A 15,504-nucleotide genomic window follows, 5' to 3' on the forward strand; every position below is an offset into this window, starting at 1 on the left:
CTTCAACCTACATTGTGAAAGCAAACCTTCAAGTAATCAAAGAACCACAAATAAACTTGCAAATAGAAATCAAGATATAATGTCAGCATTTACTTTAATCAGACAGACAACTACTGGAAAATAATGTGGTTGAATAAAATAGTCATGAACTCTGAGTACCAATATTCTAGAAATTAGTGTAGGCACTGGGCATCCCTGTAAGGGATGATACATGCCTTTCTCCTTTCTTCGCCCGACTCACGTGTCAAACTACTCGGCTAAATAACAGAGGTTTCAACTTGAATAAACTCCACTTCATAGCAGACCTGACATATTCAATCACCCTAAATCCAAAGTCCAGTTAGGACATGTACACATTCGACGGACGTTCAACTACTCTGTTCAGAAATCATTAGCACCAATAGCCTAAAAGCAATGCAATCTCATCAACTTGGATTTCAGTGTCTATATATATAGCTTTGGCTGCTCAATTGATTCGGTTGGCTTGTAGAACCTCTTACAGAATTGCATCAGTTGACAAATTCATCGAGACAGTACTACTTAAGATATAGATTTGAAGCAAATATACCAAATAATTGTGTAATGCCATACCTGGTAACTTGTTTGGTTTAGACAGTTGCACCAATCACCAGCGCAACTGAAGGGATGAACATAAATCATCTAGCTCCAACTCCTACATCGTATCTCATGGAATGACCGTTAATCAATACCAACAGAACCAGTTTTAAAAGAACTACAATGCAATATAGAAAGGAAAAAATAAAATAAAAGGTATAATGCTTGAGTTAGACACATCAGTCAAGCAACCACTGACTTGTAACTCATTTTCTTTTACAGATGAAGGAAGCTTTCTGTATTTAAATCAACAGAGTTTGAGACCACGCATTATGCAATCTCCAAGATCTTTTCTAGGGAAAATAGAACTGAGAATAGATTGTCTATTTCATATCCTATTTTGATACGGAAATGGCATACCAGTAAAAATAAGGGGAGCATGTGTTTGCGATTGTTTGTTTGTTTTAGTATGTAGGGGTGGGAGTGTGGAAGGATGGTGTATGTGGTTAAAGTTCACAGAACATGTTGTCTTTTCTATACGCAATTACCCATTTTGAACTTGGTATGGTCCCAACCTGGGTGGAGGGAATGTAAGCAGAGTCAAGTGGGGTCACTTGACCCCACTCAACTTTCTAAAATTTGTATCATTGTTATAGGTCTGCGATTAATTTGTAAATTTGACCCCTTTGAAATTGTAATATTGCCCCTAAAATTCTACACGTCATGAGAGTGCCCCAAATATTCCATCCAAATGGAAGAAGAAGAAAAGAAAAGAAAAAAAAGAGGCCTTACTACTATGCAAATTGTTAAGAATTAATACCGCAATTGAAAAATAGTGAATGGATACATGATATATTGCTTACGTGCACAATGAAAAGGGCTTCTTTAATAACACATATCATTTACAATTTCCAAAATATTACTACCTCCGTCCGGATTTAATAGTCTCTCGTTCTATTCTAACCGGATAAAAAATGAGTTATATTTATAAATTGGTAATGAATTTTATATCCAATATGGATCTTGTTTGATAGATCTCAATTAGTTCTATGAGATAATTTTTTCAAAATCACATAAAATATTATAAATTACAATATATAATCAATTGAAAAATGGCACGAACTCCGAAAAATGACTATTATATTCAAATTGGGGGAGTATGTTTCATCAGGGGTTTTTGTAGGTTAAATTTATCTTCTATCAATGAATATGTAAAGATCGTGTGTTTAGGGTTATTAGAAAATAATTTCCCAATGGCTACATCAAAATATATGTTATCAACAATTTTAAATTAAATTTTGACGAACTAACTCATATTTCTGTCTCCCGCCCCTGGGACTCTCAAGTGCAGTGAAATCATAGTAATATATAAACTGGCAAAATAATATTCAGAAGAATACTGAGGATGCCTTATTGTATCCATCAAAAGGGAACAACACAAAACATGATCGAGGCTTCAACAACTGATGTAGGACTAAAAGAGCAAAAATTATTCAATACTCCGGGAGTATATACTCCGTCCCCTCACATAACAAGTGGAACCCATACGGGGCCCACATGTAGGCCCCACATGTTATGTGAGGGGAGGGAGTATACTCCCGATCTATTGAATAATTACCCCCAAAAGAGAAGTGGTTGCAGATATCAAGGTGCCGTTATGCAAAAACAAAAAAAGATGAACCTAACCCTTGGACATATACCCGTGGCAGAAACCAGTACCCAAGCTCACAATATTAAGAAGTTTAACAGTCTGTCCAACAGTTCAGAACCACCTAGTCATTAACAGCCTCAGAAACTTTTGTTTCTGTCTTTTCATTCTTTCTGGTGAGGCTATTCCCAAGTAGAGTAAACAAAGAAAAAAGGAAAAACAATGCATGAATATTGATTTCTAGAAAAAGAAACCATGCTTTCCTCCAATTAGTAGACTTGAATCCATCAGAGTCTGCTCAGAGGGAACTGAACCAGGTAAACGTGGTCGAGTAACCTGGTTATCCAAAGCATAAGGATACTCAACTGGGCCCATCGGAAGTTCGTTCCGAGATGCACTTGACCTCTTATTTTCTTTCAAGGTCAAAAGTGATTTGCCATCATACTCGACAACTTGGTTTCAGTTATCATATGCTTTCTTCACCAGAGTATCAACATATGACTGCGACAACAAAATTTTTGTGCTTAAATTGAAATATTTGGGCTTTTAGGCCATCTGGTGTTTTGGGCTTTATTTGTTCTGGGCTTTTTGGCCATCAGGTGTAATGGGCTTTGCCCCTTATGGATGTAATTTCCAACCTTTGGTTGGAATTTTCTTTCACCCTTTTCCTTAATAAAAATGTTACTTTTGCCGATCAGAAAAGAAAACAAAATTTTACAACTTTCCATAAGCATCATGCTTTCTAATTACTTCGCGTTTTCCACCTTCATGTCATTATGTTAGTTTGAAGAAACACCCTCCATCAAACCTAAGCAAATAAACTGGCTCATGATTCACAATATGACAATAGTTCCCATCAAACATTGGGATTAGGGATGAGTATTTACTACAATAAAAAATATTAACCCGGTGCCAAAAAAAAAGGACAAGTCCTGGTGTACGAAACAATGGCATTATCTGGTTTCAAGAAGCTTAGGGGATCAGAAAATTTCATTTTAATAGCACAAAAATAGCACCCATATATCACAAAAACCTTCTGTGTGTCAGAAAGGGAGTCAGCCGAGAAATACTGTTCACCAGATATAAGGCCACTAAGCTCATAAATGTTGTTAAAAACAACACCAGCATTTCTTGAATCACCAGGATGATAGACATACAGCTTCCCACCCAAAACGCAAGTCTTTGCATGCTCAATATATAAGAGCATCCCACATCTTATTTGACATATACCACTGCAAAGAATCTACAAACAGAAGAATAAGTCAGTTGATGATTAAATAAAGCAAGGAAGTCTTGTGCCGAAAACAATGCATAAACTTACGTTCCGTAGCTTTTGGAAGTCTCTGACAAGAAGTCAGAGGAAGTCTTCAACCATTAATATACCTGCACCATCAGCCTCTTGTGGAACGAATGATCCATCCTATCTTTTCCAATCTCCACACTTCATCATTAAAAGCAGGCGGGTAGTGCCAACATTCCATGCAACCCACAAAAGAAATATATGTGTAATCAAAAGAAAACTGAACAGCTACATTCCCCTCTGTGATCCTCAACAGTGAAAGCTTCTGTCTTGGTCTCGCGTATACGCATGCCCTCGCAAAAGCCTGTGGCAACCGTGAGGTAAAGCCTCAACTTCCGGCTCCTTATCCAACTGAGCAGTAAATGTAAGCTCTCCCAGTGTTCCCACCCCTTCTTTGAGCGTTACTTGGAGGTCACCAGTTAAGAGTGGTCTCTTTCCTTCACGCTCTTTCACAACATGACTTCCAAATTCTTCTTGGGTCCCGCCTTCATCATCTTCATTGTTGAAATCACCTTTGAGCACAACCAAGTCGTGCTTCACAGAGGATTCATTTCCAGATGTTACAATATGACCTGTATTCACATGAGCTAACACAATATGGATTGTAGCACCCTGTTCCCCTTCTACTTTTCCTCCTGTGAAGAGAGGGAGAGACAACCTGGACCTATATGCAGCTGCAAGTTCTGTCCCTGTGGTCCCTCAATTCTTCTAGGAGAAGACCAATAATAACAAGTGCAAGGATGGAAATTCTTACAAAGAGCAAGAGTGTAAGGAGGAAGATATGAGAAACAATAGAAAAAGGTACACATTATTGCAGGGAAAACAAATTAATTAAGGAACCAACATAGTAGTTGGCTACGCTAGGTGATGACACCGAAGAAAAATAACCAACATATTTCCGCTAATCATTTAATCTGAGAACCCTTTCTCGGTTATCCTATGGTGACTAATTTTTTGTTCAGAAAAGAGGGAAAATTTCTTTTATATCCCTTCGACTTTGACCAAAAACTAAAAATTCATTTTGGTCCTTAATTTCGACATAAAAATACTTCGACTTTCCAATTTTTTCCAATGTCACCATTTAGAAGGAATCCTTTTTCTTTTTGGACAGAAAAAACGACGTGCCCAGCACGTGACTCCTTTTGAGGGGCATTATTGCCCTTTCCCCTCCTCCCTCTCCCCTCCCTTACCCTAGGTTCATTGGAGGAAACATTTTGCTGCAAAAAATGGTACCCCTATATATAAAAATGGTCCCCTGTTTAAATTAAAAGTCATTTTGTCTTATTTTTTTTTGTTTTTATTCATTTTTTTCGCATTTGTTAATTTTATGTGAAACTTTTGTAACTTATTGATTCGTCTCGACGAGAGGAATCGGAAAAGTAAAAAATTTGGATTGAAACTCATACTCCCTCCGTCCCTTTTTAAGTGTCTTGCTTCGTAACTCCAATTTATTAAAAAGACATCATCATTACACCTTTCACATCAACTTTTTCCTCTACTTTTCCTACTTACCCATCATCATTACACTTTTATTCACTAACTTTTCAAAATAAAATCTACTTTTAGGGACAAAATAGACAATACACCAACTTTTACCCCCCTAACTTTACAAAATAGACACTTATTAAGGGACAGCCCAAAATGGAATACTGGACACAAAAAAAGGGACGGAGGGAGTAATTTTTTTCAAAAAGACAAATAAGTTATAAACATCTTATTGACTTATTTTTGTCTTTATTCAAAAAATTATGAGTTTCGATCCAAATTTGTTACTTTTTCGATTCCTCTCGTCGAGACGAATTGATAAGTCACAAAAGTTTCACACAAAATTAACAAATGCAAATTTTTTTTGAATAAGGACAATAAAATACAAAGTCGCTTAACTTTTTAATTCAAACCCACCTCCTTCCCTCAAAATCTTGGTTAGCTTTTTGCCAATATATATATATATATATATATAATATATATATATATATATATATAAACAGTTTCAACAAAAAAGTCTACACATTGGCCAAACAAAAAAACAGTTTCATGTTTTTGCCAAAATAAAAAACAAAAAACAGTCCACACATTGGCCTACTTGCATATACTTGCTTCAACACAATTTCAACAAAAAAAAAAAAAGCAATTTCTACACACAATATTCAATGCATATACCTGCTTCCCATTGTCTCACAAATCAATCCAAAAACAATGGCACCATTCAAACCCATTGGCCTACTTGCCATTGACCATAATATTCAAACAGCAAAAGTTAGTTCAACTGGAACCATTCAAACCCATTCAATACATAATACCTACTTGCCAAAACAAACAAAGCACCATGACCCAAGTCTGTCATATCTTCCGATGTGGGAGCCAGCCCAGCTGAGTTGGCAATTGCCTAGGTGAGTTGGTATGTGGAATTACCATCTTGCTTTCCTTCACAAGTCTGTCATATCTACTACTGGCAAGGAATCTAAATGCATGACAATAAAACAAGTTACAACAGAGCAAAAGTGGATCTGGACAAAAACAAAAGTGATCCTCATAATGCAATGCAATAACCCATGGTCAGTATTGGGACCAAGTTGGCTTTGAATTTCCTGCTGTACTCACTGGGCGACCCCTCCCCCTTCCAGTCCTGCCCCTTCCACCATCTCCTCTGGTTCCAACACCACTCCCCCTTCCAGCCCTGCCCCTTCCGCCACCAGTTCTCCCTCCTTTGTTTCCACCACCACTGCCCCTGCCAACATCAGTGCTTCCACCATTGCTCCTTCTTATGCTTCTACCCCTTCCCCTTCCACCTCTGGTTCCACCACCATCAGTACCCCTTCCCCTTCCACCTCTGGTTCCACCATCAGTTGAAATAATAGAAAACAACCCATCATGCATAGAACAAATACAAATGGCATAAAGCACCCATGCGAAGTGAATAAACAAATCATACAACTATTGTGCTTCTATTTTAGTGAAAAATGACCAAAATCGAAACCCTAAATAGACAGAAAAATCGTTTTTTTTTCTCGTATATCAAGACCAAAAAGACCAAAAATGCTGCATTGACATTCTTCAACCAGAAATCGTATATCAAGACCAAAAAAATCGTTTTTTTTTTTTTTTTTTTTTCAGATTTCAAGACCCAAAATGACCAAAATCGAAACCCAAAAAGTAATCTCACCTACGGTTCTTCCATCCTGCGACATTCTTCAACCCGAAATGTTGCATCTCCTGCGCGATCGTCTCACCTAGGGTTGTTTTTTTGAATTTTGGGATTGGGTTTGTTGGGTTTGGGGATTTTTGGTGTTTTGTTTTTCGTATATAGGTGGGTTTTGGTTTTCACAACCTAGGGTGAGGAAGGGGAGACGGAGGAGGGGAAAGGGCAATAATGCCCTTCAAAAGGAGTCACGTGCTGTGCACGTCATTTTTTTCGTCTAAAAAGAAAACGGATTCCTTCTAAAGGATGACATTGAAAAAAATTGGAAAGTCTAAGTATTCTTATGTCAAAATTGAAAGGTGAAGGACCAAAATGAATTTTTGATTAAAATCGAAGGGATATAAAAGAAATTTTCCCTTACGATTCAAAAAAATCAGGACACAAAAATAAATAGCCACGGAATACACCATAAATATGAGAAGCAAATTATCAGCCGTATACAGAATCCACTGGCATTTTGTAAAATATTAAAGATATCTCAGACCTTGCATTAATTCGAGCAGGTCCCAACTTTGCCAAAGCGCGTTCTACTTCCTCACTAACCTGTTTACCACCAATTGGCAGTATCAGCCATTGTAAAATCCAATTACATGCACATTGCTTAGAATCAAGGTACAGTATTCAGAACTTAACCAGGAAAAGGGGAAAAACAGGTGGGGTGAGGGAGAAACACTAAGATAACCATGCAAGAATTACCGTACATTTAAAAGAAAAATATTATCCACAAAGAAACAAGACCCGTAAGTTTGTCCCAGTATCCATGTCGGACGTAACGGGGACATGCAGGGAAAACTGAGCTAACCGGGGACACGATGTCTCTAGTTAGACACCTGGGAGGACAATGGGTCAATATACTTGTATATAAGCAGTGTTAGGTTTCAATTTTGCTCTGAGGACCTCCGTCTTACGTGACTCCTGGCCAGCTTACTACAACCATCTTTACTAAACCATTTCTAGACTATCTCCTGACATACATTCTTATCCACTCCTCTATACCAGTCAAGTGTCCACGACTTCAAATATGGAATCCGCACATAAGTGAATAATCAGTATACAGAGCAACGCATAGCATGTGCGAAGTGCTCCATCTTGCAATTGGAGTCATTTGGTTGACATTCAAAATGAAAGGCATCACAAACCCAAAAGACAAAATGCAGGTCAAGCATTCCAAGAACCGGACAGAACAAAAACATAAGGAAAGGTTGTCATCGCCTATCCTTCAGAAACAAGCGTAGAGAGAGGTGTTAACTGATACAAGTTACAACTCTTCGAAGAATAGGTTCCAAGGACGGGCAAAGCTTCTGTAAGCTCTCCACCTTCAAAGCCTCCACAATTACACTGCACGAATGAATACTTTTAGAAAACTGCTCTTTCTTTTCCTAGCTTGACAATAAGCAGAAGAAAACTCTGGTGTATAGAGTAAATTTATGAAAATATCTAATTCTAAATATGACCTAACAATGGAAAACATTGGACCCTTTCCAAGAATGAAAAAAATCCCCCTTTAAATCAATTGAAACCGATACTTATGATAGAAACTAGGTCCACAGCTTCGTGCACGGTGTGAAGGTCATGCCCGTTGATTAGGATTTTATATGTATGTCCAATAAATAGGTCGGTTATGTAAATTGCTATTACATATTCTTGTTTTCTAGGCTTAAGTAACCAAATAGAAAGAACATTCATAAAGAATGTGGTTTTCCCAAAAAAGAAGTGAGGGTGTGTGTAGTCGAACCAACCATAAGTTTGGGATAGATAGAACATAAGAGTTTTACCTAAGTTGCAGAACTGCAAACAATAGCAAATGAGCCCGTGCTTGAAGGCACTTGTACAAAGGCATTGATTGACAATAATGTAGAACTTTCTTGCATTATCAACAATTATATCGCTTACTCTCAATCAAAGATATAACTCAACGAATCAAGCAACACAAAATTCAAACCAAAGCTTGATCAATCGAAAGAGTTTTGAAGCTACTATTCAAAATAACATAGCATTCAATCACTGCAGATATAACCAAACAAACCATTCACGAAGGCTATTGGATTCCGTACATTCCACGACTATGAATAAAAATGCGATTGATTAGCCTATCTACCTGTGCATGTTCAAAAAATTACTTTATGGACTAAACCAACCATTCTCACACACTATTGATCTCCATAGTCCAATGCAATTGCTACCAAAATATACTTCAACAAATAAGAGAACCAAAAGGACATTCCAATCACATAAAAACTTCCACCTTCTAACAAGAAATCCAAATAATATAAACAGGTATTGAATGAGTATATTGGAAGTTAAACTGCTCCTTCATCTGCTCTCTGTAATTTTTTATACATATGCTTAGCAGCTACAACTTTTTGCTTAGTGGGATTTAGAGGAGTTTCGTCAAACCTTGTTGCCTTAGAACCTTCTCTCCCATTTTTTGTAAATTTCTCTTCAAAGACATATTTATCTTTTGACTGGAACTTGACAAACAACCACCTCGCTGACTCCATTTCTCTAAAAATTAAACTATCACATCAGTTATTTTATACTACTCTCTCAACAGTCCACATGATAGAGCATCGGTTCCAACAACTCAAAACTGAGAAGCATTGATGTGTCTGCAGCTCCAAAAGAATCCATTTTCATGTGCTCTGTTCATGAGTAAGACAATACAATTACCAAACTTTAATATGACTTGCAAAATTAATATCTTCAACAGTCTTTACACCAAAGATTCATTACAACAACTTGGTAGCATTACCCAACATGATTTCCAATACACCCATCTTTCAAATTTAATGCTTCCATCTATCCTTAGAGCAAGAATTAGTAATTTCACTTCACCAAGGGACCCCTTCTTGGGGCCGATTTTAAAAAAAGGGAGCCCTTTTTGGGATTTATGTTTGGCTTGGAGAGCCCATGCCTCCCACCTTCACAAATATGTATTTTCTAATAGAGTGCTATTATCATGTTGACCAAAATAAACATACCATCTCCCAAAGTAACACATGAGCTGAAGCCCGGCTATGCACTCACAAATTTGATGTACGAAGGAACAAGACAAGAAGCAAAAGTGAAGCTCAATATTTAGGAACAAAACAGATTAAAAGAGAATATCTCTTATTATGAAAGAAAATTAACCCATAGTCGGATTGTCCAGTTCTTTCTATCAGTTCACAGCTATACTTAGTGCTCTGCACATAGGTTCAAGTAGAACTATAAACAGCTAAAAACTATGGACTTCGATGTCGTGCATTTTTTCTACCTTCAACACTATATAGATCAAATCATTTTCCTCGATCAACCGCCATACCATTTTTACCTGAATCCAAAACTGTGTCCTTGTCTTATTTACAACCGAGTTTGATGACCTGGACAATCTTTGTACAACGGAGCAAAACAATTTTTTAGAGGGAAACTAAATGAAGAAAAGAAACAATTTTTCTAGCATGGAGTCAAAAGGACTTGCTTTCCCTGTTAAATCCCTAATCAAGCAAAATCAACCATTATACCAATTGAAAAATTAGAAGCCCAACCCAAACCACCAAAAAGCCAAAGCAGTCATAGGATCTCTGTTAAACCCAAATTCAAGCAAAATATAACCACTATTGGGGAAATCAGAAGCCATGACAGGTCCAACTACTAAAACACTTACAATTCCCAGGTTTTGGATTCTAGCACCTCCCAAAATGTGCCAACTTGAATGGCTTTGGGAAAAAGTTTTTTGAAAAAAAGTTGCGTAAAACCTTTCTAAGATGCTACCATTTCTATGATTTCTAGATTCTGCTTCTGCTTTACAAAATTAGGATTAACCCGTCTAAAATCTTGACAAAACCGTAAGGGATCTTCGTTGAACACGATCAATATCTATCAATTATATTGCACATACAAAAACAAGGAGCATAAACTTCAGATCCTGCTCTAAAGAATGAGTTTTTACGCATTAAATGTTTTAACAAACACCCACATGGAATCCCTGTCAACCCAATCCAAAATCCTTTAAGTACATTCAAAAGATCAGAGAATCAATGAATACTCCCTCCGTCCCATTTTCTTTGGACTTTTTTGATATTCGTGTCATTCTTAAAACTCTTTTATCTTCCGGTATGAATCTCCAAAAATATGTAATATGGATCTTGTTTGATAGTTCTCGATTAGATCTATAATATAAAATTTTCAAAATTATGAAAAGTATTATAAATTGGGAGATATAAGAGTTTAAAAAATGGTGCAAATATTGAAAAAGACCAAAGAAAACGGAACGGAGGGAGTATGAGAGATGGAGAGTACCTGACCGATCATCTTATGCTTGAGAACCTTGTCCTTGTCTAAAATCTTTAGAACCTTCTCCTTGTCTAAAATCTTTATGGCAAGTAGTATTTGTTTAAGAAACCGTCAAAATAGCAGCAGCAAACATAAGTAGAGCAAAGACCTAGACTCAGTCTTGAAAGGACCCAAAAGATATGCATCCGCCACGCATGCCTAATTTAAAAAAAAAATTAAAAATTAAAAACTACCTATCCCAACTGTTCTCAAACAAACACTCAAGCGAGTTAGTGTGACTTTGAGTTAGAAGCTAATGGGCTGGTCTATAGGAAAAACCGATGTGAGTATTTCATTAACTTTTTCTACGAAAGACCAAATTGGAACCTGCCTGCGAGGATATTTTATGTCCTTCAAAGCTGAATGGGTATGTTGCCACACCAACAGTCAAGTAACCTGCTTCTCTTGAAATCTGGGCCACAACTGTAGCAGCACCAAATCCTGTACCCCCACCCAGACCTGATGTTATGAACTCAAGATCGGAGCCTTTAAGGGAAGCAGCAATCGCTTCCTTTTATTCCTCCGCAGCTTGTTCCCCCAAGAGTGGATTCCCACCACTACTTGCACTCTATTAAGCAATTGAATCAGAGGACAAATAAAAAACACTACAATAAAATAAGTAGTAATGCCACACAAGCAAGCAGACATCAGAACAGTGATTTTGTGATGCTACTTAATCACCATTCACCACCATAGTTATTCAATCAAATATGCTCTTCCCTGCTTCAGAAAGGGTAGAGTAGAAGCTCTAGAATGAAATCTTAGAAACTCAAATCAAAGTGAGAGTGTCAGACCGAGTCCACGTGCCAAAAGCTCTCCAATTTGAAGTGGGTTCTTAGCAGCAGACTGAAGTAGTGCTTGAGCATTGGTGTTTATAGCATAGAAATAGACTTCTTGATAGTAAACAGTCAACATCAAGATGTTGGTCCCGTTTAAGTTCCATTACGGTGCAAATATTGTAGTAAGCCAAGGTTGCATACTTGCATCTTATCATCTTAATCAAAACATTTGCATATTGGATCTAACTTAAGATCATACAGACCAAATGCACAAAGTAAAAAGAGCCAAATCAACTAACAAGGCCTCAAAGTATCACCAAGACGATGCTCTTTACCTCAATACTAAATGGAGCAGTGCAGGGAAAAGAAGTGAAGGGAAGTTAGAGCACAGTGAACTGAAACCAATGATAAAGAAGGGGAGGTAACAGTGGCAAGAAAGAGACATAATAGTGGTAGGGAAGAAAAAATAGTAGCAGCATAAAAGAAATGTTGAGAGCCAAAGAGGAGGGATAAATTTGTGTAGACAAAGGCAGATATAGAGGAGAAGGAAGAAGAGGGAAGATAGAAGAGAACAATGTGATAGGAGAAGAGGAGGCAACAGGAACAAAAAACTGTACTTCAACAGTCAACCTCTATAAAATGCTTATTAGGTTTAAAAGCCTCGTACCAAAATTAGGCCCTTCTATTTTACAAACCTAGTGTACCTTGTGTGAAGTCAGGTTAGTAGCTGTGTGACAAACAGGTGAAAATTGACTGAATGTAGAGAGCGTACACGTCATACTCTAGAAAATGAAACAATCAGAACCAATCCCATAGCTAAAGGATATCAATATACAAAGGGTCATGTTCACATTTATCTCTAATTTCAATATCATTCAAGAAACGAATGGAATTAATGAGTATAAACCAAGGAAGAAGAAATGATTCAGAATAAGTCAAAATCAAAAGCATGTGAAAGAATGAATTTGAACCAAAAAACTAAAATCTGGAATAGATAATTGTTTACCTCGATTCTGAACCAAGGGATGCTTGATTGCTAATGGAAATTTCCACCGGTTATGTAAACTCAGTACCGAACCAAGTTGAAGCAGACACACATATATATAACTGAAGCAGACACACACACACACACAGATATATATATATATATATATATATATATATATATATATATATATGAGTCTCCTTCTCTTAAGGACCACCTTAGCTTAATAAAATAAGGACCTTCCTTTCCCGATAAAATTTCAATGATCCAAACCGCTCAGTGTGTTTAGAACGTTATTTCAAGGGTACTCGCGTGAAATCAGCAAAAAAAAAAAGACTGGAAAGGCTTCATCCGAGCAGTTTTTGTTTGTTTTTTATCAAACGGTTCAAATAAAAACTGCTCGGATGAAGCCCTTCTTGGTCATTTTTTTTGCTGATTCCTCGCAGGTACTCTTAAAATGACATTCTGAACACATTAAGCGGCTCAAATCATTAAAATTCGAACAAGAAATGGGAGAAATGGAGAGGTGGACCTCCTCATTTAAAAATGACTGTATATATATTGAGTGCTCAAGGAATAGGAAACGAAGCAGAAACGTAATTTATCAATTCGGATGGGTACGATATGTTTCTTGCAAGTTGAAGTTTTGACAAAATATATGACTGAAGCAAACACATATATACCTCTCCCATGGCTGAGAGGATGCATCGAAGCAAGTTGCAATGAGCATAACCTGAGAAAAGGTATTACCTACAACCAACTGAACTTGTCAAACAGTCAACAGACAAAAACAAAAATTAAATGCTGCGAATAAGCCAAAAGAGGATGTTTGAAATATAGTACTTCTTACCCAAAGGGAAAATACTCTCTTCGAACCAAGAAGCAGAACATAACAAAATATTAAACTCTATTTTACCTAAAAACATAAACATACTATTAGCACAGCAAAACTCAGGGAATTAGGAAACCCTAAGCTGAAAAGTTCCATAAGTTAACCAGAGGAAGATGAATGGGTGGCCGTGACACGCCCTTTTTGAACGGCAAATCAAAAACGGAGAACCCTGCTACAGTCGCGACAGCGAAGCGAACGAGCGAGAGATTGACCTGAGGAAGAAGTTTGCGATGAAATTGTACCGATGTCGAAGGATCCTCCACATGCACGTATACATCTAGTTCAATGTCCCGCGGATCACCTCGTCGAATGTACCTCAGGCCTGGCATCTCTTCCTCTCCCTCTTTCTCTTTCTCTAAACGTGTTGATCTCCCTCTTCCTCTGTGTGTGTGCATGTGTGTGTGTGTGTGAGAGAGAAAGAGAGAGAAGCTAAGAGAGCAACCAAAAACAACTGATAACGTACACCAGCAGAGAGGAACCAAAAGTAAAAAAAAAAAACCGCAACACACCAAACTAGCCAAGCAGAGAAGAGAGGAGAAAAACAATACCTCAAGCCACCAAGCAAACAGAAGAAAGAAGAAGATCCTGGAATATTTCACTGCAAGAGCTCTCAGAAAGAAGACAACGCAGAAGAGTCGAGAAGACACAACTATCAAGAGCGCGGATCCACGGCCTAAGATACCCCTACACTTCTCCTCTGACACAAGCACTCAACGCCCATCAACGCTGGCCAGCAGCTCACGTACACCCCCACAAACAGGCAGACGACGCTACCCAAATCAACGGCCAAAAACACTGTACGTACCACGCAAAGTAGCAGGATCGAGCCACCTGCCCAACTAATGCAGCAGGATGCAAAATTACCATATTAGACACCGGAAAAACACTGGGCATCCAAAAATTAGGGGGCACGATTGGAAAAATCGACCAAAAATTGGCATCCCAAAAACCCATCATTTTTAGTAATGGGAGGAAACCGGCAGACATAACATACAGGAACAAGAAAACAACATCAAAATAGTAACATGGCATTAAAAAAACAACATTGGTAGAAGTAAACTGAAATGCAAGCAATGTGAGGAGGAACTAAAACCACAGAAACTGAACAGGAGGAAGAAAGAGAAACGAACAGAAATATCTAAAGCACCCATAATAATGTAACGGTAAAAACAAAAGATGATTCAAATATGTGTTTCTCTTGATATAATGCTCAAATTTTAAGCTTCCTCGAAACCACAATTTTGAGGTTTTTAGTGTTTCTAATAGCCAAGATTAAGTTTATGGACAAGACATTGCAGATTTCAAAAGAGATTTTGATTTGTACATTGCATTTCAGATTTTTTTTTTTAAATGTACACTGCATTGTGAAATTTGTGTCCAACACCGCAAAAACTCCCAACATTGGAACTGAGGCCTTTGACTCAAAACCCAAGGCCCACATCCACAAAAGAAACACCACCACTAACAGAGTACCGACAACAATTTTCAAAGATACGAGCTTTAGCTAACATAGTCACCAAATATAACAGAACTGCAGATTCACTACACAGCTCAAAAATCAACAAAAGTAAAAGAAGAAAGAACACAACAAACGACACCGAATCGACACTAATAAACGAGACCAAAGGAAATAGAGCTACAATGGAGATGCTCATGTCTCTGTTCAACGAAGGTGTCAACAGTCCTTGAAGGCCTTGTGGTTCTATAACAGTCTTATTATATTTTCAAACATAATTCCTATAAACACAAGGACACATATAGGAATTAGGAAGCATGGAAAATGTTTGATGAACATCCTCATGGAATTGTGTAGAGTATAAACAGAACCAGGT

General features: G+C 37.5%; 1 pseudogene; it reads right to left on the reverse strand.

The window, feature by feature from the left end:
* Positions 1 to 2,443: 2,443 nt before the first annotated feature.
* Positions 2,444 to 4,464, reverse strand: LOC131321218 (calmodulin-binding protein 60 D-like; annotated as a pseudogene).
* Between the last annotated feature and the right edge of the window lie 11,040 nt (positions 4,465 to 15,504).

The sequence above is a fragment of the Rhododendron vialii genome, chromosome 3a (genome assembly GCF_030253575.1).
Source record: "Rhododendron vialii isolate Sample 1 chromosome 3a, ASM3025357v1".
NCBI lineage: Eukaryota > Viridiplantae > Streptophyta > Magnoliopsida > Ericales > Ericaceae > Rhododendron > Rhododendron vialii.